At 33.7% G+C, this 7890-nt stretch overlaps 1 protein-coding gene across 1 annotated transcript in view; it reads left to right on the forward strand.

The window, feature by feature from the left end:
* The first annotated feature begins 5998 nt into the window (after nucleotides 1–5998).
* The window catches only part of LOC106876777 (uncharacterized), a 29851-nt gene continuing 27959 nt past the window's right edge, over nucleotides 5999–7890 (forward strand). The window contains exon 1 of the mRNA XM_014925484.2: nucleotides 5999–6214. The gene's annotated coding sequence lies outside the window, so the exon portion shown is untranslated. The remainder of the gene's footprint in view (nucleotides 6215–7890) is intronic.

Below are 7890 nucleotides of genomic sequence, written 5' to 3' on the forward strand. Positions count from 1 at the left end.
ATATACACACACATACACACACACACATGTTATTTCCATCTTTTCAGCGTATTGTAAATCTGTAGATAAAATTAGGGTACTTGGGTATGCCTCTATATGTGTGTGTGTGTGTGTATGTGTGTTGTGTGTGTGTGCATATGTATGCATGTATGTATGTATGTATGTATGTATGTACATATGTATGTATCTATGTATGTATCTATGTATGTACATATGTATGTATCTATGTATGTACATATGTATGTACCTATGTGAGTGTTTCTTGGTATTTATTCATCCCTGCCATCACTGCTTGACAACCGGTGACGGTGTGTCTACGTCCCCTGATTTCAGCAAAAGAGTATGATAGAATAAGTGCTAAGCTTAAAAAAAATAAGCCCTGGGGTTGATTTGTTTAACTAAAAACCCCTTCCAGGCAGTGCTCCAGCATGACCACAGTCAAATGGCTGAAACAAGTAAGACAATAAAAGAATAAAGGATACAAATACAACACCTAATAATTGTGGACATTGTAAAATTGTAAACCTGCCCTACACATTCAAAGGTAAATATTAAAAAAAAACCCCACCATTTTATATTTATGTTCAGGGCATTGAGCAAAACAAATAATAAAAAGAATATATTGTTATAAAGGTCAGTTATCCTATGTTTATGAATATTTCATAGAAAATCAATTAGGAAAGAGAATGTTTATAGACAAATGTTTAACCACCTTCAAATTATTCACCCTGTTTACGAATTAACATCTGTGCATCTGTCATTCAGGAAGTTTATGTGAATCAGGGAGTTGTATTAATGGTGAACAGATGGTATTGTTAGGCAAAGAAGAAAAAGTAGAAGAAAAAAGAGACTGGCGGGCATGTTTTCTGAAAATGCAGTTTGTATGCAAAATAGTGAAAATATGCAAGACATTCATGAATTTAGTTTGTAATTCTGTAAGATTGCTGCCTCCTAAATTCCAGGTAGTTCAAGCATTTGGTTTCTTGAGTAGGAGACAACACCACTGAAAGAAGTCAAAAACAATACACATGGACACACACACACACACACACACACACACACACACACACATGATATGGAGGAAATAAGTATGATCTTGGCTTATAGCAAACACCTCTTGCTAAAGAACAGTTTGTTTCATTTCATGAACTGTCTCTTTTGGTGGTGCTAAAAGACAGAATCTCATATGGGGCTGTGTGTGTGTGTGTGTGTGTGTGTGTGTGTGTGTTAAATATAAAAGGGAGAGAGATCTTTTGTATGTCTGATAGTACTTTGTATCACTACAAGGCCACCATTTGAACATTTGAACCTGCAACAAAAATATGGCTGTCATCTTTGGACTGATGTCTCCCCTGGTTGTCTTGTCTGATCAAATTCAGAATTGAATTCTTAAAATAGCAGATCCTCTTCTTTCTGCAAGGTTGGAGTCTTTTGGTTTCAGTTCCTGGACTGGGTGATGCCTTGTGTTTTTTGAGCAAAACACATTCCTTCAGTCCACTTGGCTGGCAAAGATGTATAATCCTGCAATGGAGTGGCATCCCATCCAGGTGGAAAATATATATACCACAGGATTCAGGAAACCAGCTTTATGAGTCTTTGGCTTCCAAAGGACCTTTGATCTTTTTTTTTTTTTTATATAGATATTTAGGCATCTTGATTGTTACAGTCACAATATTTTGGCCATTGTACTTTTGCAGTTTCCTTCAGATGTCTATTGGATTTGATAATATTTTCAGCTGGTGCTCCAGCATAACTGCAGCTCTTGAGCTGAAGCTTGTCAAAGAGTTAAAGAATTATAGAGTAATGTCTCGATATATGAGTTAACTCGTTCCCAGAGACCGCTCATAAAGCAAAAAACTTGTCAAGCAGAGCAATAATTTCCCATAGTGGCAATGTTATAAATCGTATTTTGTTCTCAGAAAATATTTTACCTATAAAATTTATAATCCTCATAAATAAATGGCAATAAGACAACAGTAAAATGTAAAGAATATTTCATGCAAAGTAAAAAGAATGTCAAAATCATTTATAATGAAAAAATAATATTATAATCATTTTCTGAATCACTTTTACTCACACTAGACTTGTGCACACCCCCACTTGTAGACATGATCGTTGATTCACAAGCACAAGACGAGATGAGGACAAATATCCGTCAAATGTAAATAATGTAAATAATGTACATAATTCCTCATCTCTTAAATATAGAACTATATAGAACTATATCAGATGTTTGGACAAAATTGAGCAAAAGATTGTGAGCCACGTTTTGGTTCTGTTTTTTTACACAAGAAGAATAAGTTTACATTCTTTAGTAATGTCACAAAATTTCAATGTCTCATCCTTAATCTTTTTGATAGTATTTCAGGAAACTAGTCTAAAGATATCAGTTTATAATAACAGTACTTCTTCATTGTAAAAAATCTGACAAAATTAAGCGAACGACTGTGAACCCAATTTTGATTCTCTGTTTACCCATGGAAAATTCTTTTAGGTTCTTAAGTAAATGTCACAAAATTTCTACAGCCCATCCTTAACCTTTTTGCTAGCCACCCAGGAAACTAGTCTAAATATATCAGTTTATAATGATGGCAATTCCTCATTGTAAAAAATCTGACAAAATTTAGCAAAGGCTGTGAACCACTTTTCGATTCTTTGTTTACATGAGAAGAATCAATGTTTTATTGCAATCTCATGAAATCTCAATGGTCCATTCCTTAGCCCTTTTAATACTATTCCACTTGAGACTGCCTCTCATTCTGAGATACAAAACAGGCCATTTTGAAGTGTTTATGTGTATATTTAAGTCTCCTTTCATAATTTTATCAAAGAATTTTTTCCTTAAGTTATGTAATTTTGATGCAAATTGTCTAACTCACAATAGCAATCCACCTGAGACTATGATTTTATGATACAAGCTGTTTTAAAATAACCTAAATTAAAATTTTTCATTAAAATTTCATGTTAATTTATATTCTAAGCAATAACTAAATAAGGACAAAGTTGTTTCAATTAATTTTTCATTATTTCCAAAATTAATTGAAACAAAATCAGTGTATTTCAACAGAAATATGGTCACAAAAGTGTTAAACATTGCAAAACTCTATCATTCTATATGTTCTGTATTTCACCTGAAATTACCCCTGGTGCAATGATGCACTCTTTTTGTCTTGCAGTGATCTGACTTAAAGCCTTCTTCCATCAAAATATGTTAATTTCTGTTCCAGTCAAAAGTTTAACCAATTTGAATTCAGGTTACTCTGTCAAATATAATGCTTATTTTATTCACATTGTTTTGAATTAATCATGCATTGTCTTGTAGTTTTAAAGATTTCAATGATGTGATGGTTTATTTTTAGAATGACACTGTTAGGTTGGTGAAGGCATGTGGTTTGGTGGTTAGAGCATCACAATCATGAGGTAGTGAGTTCGATTCCCAGACCAGGCTGTGTGTTATGTTCTTGAGCAAAACTTTTCATTTCACATTGCTCCAGTTCACTCTGCTGTAGAAATGAGTTGTGGCATCACTGGTGCCAAGCTGTATTGGCCTTTGCCTTACCCTTGGATAACATTGGTGGCATGGAGAGGAGAGGCTGGTATGCATGGCCTGGTATGCATGTCAATACATGTATCTGTGATCACGAGTAGGAATAGTAGGAGAGCATCATAGCCATGTGTTGAGAGGGATTCTTTGGGGTTTGAATAAATGTAACAAAATCAAAATTTGAAGGAAATATTAGCCATTTTTCATACTCCCTAGGAGTCAGAAAATAAGAAATAGCAGTTGCTACCCAAGGACAGAAATCGTGTTAGTGTAATTGATAGTACAGGGCTCCTAGTTCTATATTTACTACCCTCCTTCTTTGTCAACCAAATTTGGGACCGGTTAAGGCAGAGTTATTCAAAACACGAGAATTATTTTAATTGGTAGAAGTTACAGAAGTTAATTGGCCCTTTAAGTCATTTTATAATTTCTGCCAATGAAACTAATCCTTTCTACTATAGGCACAAGGCCTGACATTTTTTTTTAGTGGGGTGGTAAGTCAATCATATTGACCCCAGTATATAACTTGTACTTATTTCATTGACCCTGAAGGGATGAAAGGCAAAAAAAAAAAGAAAAGAAAATTCCACCGAGATCAACTTTGTCTTTCATCCTTTCAGGGTTGATAAAATAAGTACCAGTTACACGCTAGGGTTGATGTAATCAACTTACCTCCTCCTCCAAAATTTCAGGCTTAGTGCCTATAGCAGAAGGATTATTTTAATTGGTAGAAGTTACAGAATGACTAAAGATCCAAGAGCCAATTTGTAACCTACATCAATCCTAGTACTTGACTGGTACTTTGTTTTATCCACCCTGTAAAGATGAAAGGCAAAATTTACCTCAGCAGAACTTGAACTCAGAATGGGAAGAGATGAAATGCTGTTAAGCATTTAGTCCAATGCACCAATGATTATGCCAGCTTGCTGCTTTAATAATAATAATGACAATCCTTTGTACTCTAAGTATAAGGCCTGAAATTTTGGTGGGAGGGGTCAAGTCATTTACATCAACCCCAGTGCTCACCTGGTACTTATGTTTTGAACCCGGAAATAGTGAAAGACAAAGATGACCTGAGCAGAATTTGAATTCAGAACCAAAAGAAATGCCACGAAGCGTTTTGTCCAATGTGGTAACAATTCTGCTAGCTTGTCATAATATAATATAATATTATTTTATACTATATACATATGTATGACAGATTTTAGACAGTTTCTAGTTTCTGTTTACCAAATTCCACTCTCAAGATACTGGTCAACCTGAGGTTACAATAGTAAGCATATGTCCAAGGTATTGTGCTACCGTGCCACGGGATAATGGGATTGAACCTAGAACCATGCGGTTGCAATTTGTACTCTGTAACCAGATGACTATACCTGTAGTGACATGTTTTAAACTCTAAGTTTTAGTGTAACATGTCTGGAATGGTATTTAGAAGATTGCTTCACTGACAAAATTTGAAGCAAGCTATTGTTTTAAAAGAGTTGGAGTCTTTGAGGCAACGAAGAAGGTACCATATTGTTGATAGATCTGCTAGCAACAGCAGCCAAATCACCTTCAAATTACACTCTCTCCTCTTGAGTGTTCAGTGTATCTTGGTTGCATAGGTTTATTGAAGGAGAGCTGATCTAATATTTTCAATAGCAGCAGAAATACAAGCGCATGGTAATTTAACCTAGATATTATTCAGGCAAGTTAAAACCAGCATTATTAGTGTAGTAATGAAACAATATTAATTTATTAACACTACCAATCATTAACATTAATTTAACCTGATTTTGGCAAGTAAGGGTAATAACTCTGCAGATGTTTCAGTGTTATTAGACCTCTTCAGAGTATAGCCTATTCTGTGCTTGCTAGATTAGTGACGATAAAATTACTGTATTGATGTGCAATAATTTACATAATTAGGTATGAAAAAAAAATCTTTTTCTGTTGGTTTTCAAAAACAAAAATTGTTTATTTATGCAACTCACGTTTTTATTTTATTTCAATATAGTTGACAATGAAGATTGAAACAAAGAAACAGAAACGTTTCTGAATTTTTGTTCTTATTTATGTGTGAAACATTACCCACCTATGGGAATTTAAAAATATCAAGTATTCAAGCCAAATTGATACAATATGGCTGGCTGCAAATTTGAAATTAAATGCCAGGCAACTGAAAATGCTTTAGCTAATTCCAGCATACTCTAGTTTAGCAAGGCTTGAGTCAAAAGCTAGTATTTTTCTCTTGAAAATAGACATTTTTGGTACAAATAGAAAATTGGAATATGACCCAATATTATAAAATATAACGGTTAGGTAGGTTTAATTTGAAAGGGAAACCAAGTAAAAAAAAAATATTGTCTTGACTTATTGTTTGCTACAGTATTTTATGTCAGCCATGTTGTTTATGGAAGTCTTTCGACTACGCTACAATTATAACTTAGTATTGATAAAAATATATATCGAAGAACTGCTCTCACTTGCTTTTACGGCGAGTTTGTGAATTAAAGAAATATTCGACATTAAATCTCATCGATAAACAACAAGTGATTAAATCTTCGTTTAATACCTTACAACACAGTACGATTATTGCGCAAACCGGAAGCTAGTCAGAATAGAGGAGGGAACTCCTATGGACGAATATTTACGTCGCTACGCTCTTGTGTGTTTTGGATGATTACTGTAAGTTTTTAGCAAGATTTTTGCATTTTTATCGTTGCTGATATGTACAATGTTAAAAATCATTCACTTTGTAGCATTTATTCACCGATGCAGTACCGTGTTGTGAATAAACATAGCAATGTCGATTCTTTATTTCAATTACCATCGACTACGATTGTTCTGACTAATATGGCGTCGGCTTTCTTCGCGCTGTTCAACACAATTCGGCAGCTGCATGTTTATGGTAGATTGCTTCGCTTCGTGAAATTTGTGTTATGTTGACTATATTTATGCCGAATTCTTAGATTTTAAACATCTTTAACACCTTTGATATTCGTGAATATTTTCGTGATTGCTATCAATGGCTGGTTCTTGTTGACTTTCGAACAAGACCAGAACCGTGTATTTAATGTACAATGACTGATTCCTTTTCGGTTCTTTTGCACATGTTTAACAGCAATCTGATATTAATTGTGTATTTTCTGGCATGTGTGTATTCGTTTTGTGAACTATTTAGAAGATTATCGAACGATTTCACATGTTCTCTTTTACGCAAAATGCCTATGAATCATTATATCTCTTTAACATAAAATTTGCACGCTGTCTTTTAGAACAATGGAAACAAAAGTCGATATTTTCAGTGCCATGTACTTTCTGAACGTGAACACGGTCGATTTTTCGTGATTTATAAACATTTCGACACTAAATTTTATTAAAAATTCCTTTTCCGTTTAATCTTATTTGTTCTCATTTTCGTATTCATTCATTATACATTGTAACGATCTTGATCGAAGGCTTGTTTCAATTTCAGTATATTGGACATTTGTATTCGAAACCGATTCGTATAACATTACTGTTTAGTACATTTGTATTGTAATTGCCAAAACATTCCAACCAGTTTGTTTAGGAATTTCAATTCCTTTGCCTTTCTTCGCTGTTTATCGATGCAGTACGGTTTGATTTCAATTCAACATGGAACGGTTTTGAGGTCAACTATTTTATCTGTCAATGTGGACATTATGAGGCAATACGATCGGTAACGTGGATGCGGACAATGTCGAAAAATGTTTGAATTTAAAGCCGTTTTTGAAATGGTTCTCGTTCTTTTATTAACCTAGTTCTTTCTTTTTTTCTTAAGGGCGGGGGTTGATATTCTAACGGCTTCGTTTTATTTACTTCCATGCATTCTTTTGTATCACCAAACGTTTCTGCTTCTAAAGACATTTTTCTTTTCACGAAGGAAAATGTTCGCATGCTTTATATATATATATGTTCAGGAGTATAAACTCAGAGTAACGACTGTGTGAATTATCAGATTTATATACATATTTAAATATATAATGTAGTTGAAGCTGATTGTATTGATATATGTATATTTATTGGGGATTTGTCTTGAAGCTTTTCGATTTAACTTTTTCTATTTGGGTCAAATGTTTTCCTGTGCTTTTCGCTAATTATGGAACAAAGCTAATGTTCTTCAATTTCACAAACGTTACTTCCCAAAATATAACGTGTACATTTCACAAATTTTACATGTCATTCGAATCGGTAATCGTTGTATTTACGATGTTTACGTGTCGTTTTCTTTTTGTTTGTTTGTTTTCTTCTCGAGAACTGATTTAGACATCGGCGAAGATCGCTCGATATATATATGTATATATATATATATATATATATATATATATATATATATATAT

This window comes from Octopus bimaculoides, chromosome 25 (assembly GCF_001194135.2).
Source record: "Octopus bimaculoides isolate UCB-OBI-ISO-001 chromosome 25, ASM119413v2, whole genome shotgun sequence".
Lineage (NCBI taxonomy): Eukaryota > Metazoa > Mollusca > Cephalopoda > Octopoda > Octopodidae > Octopus > Octopus bimaculoides.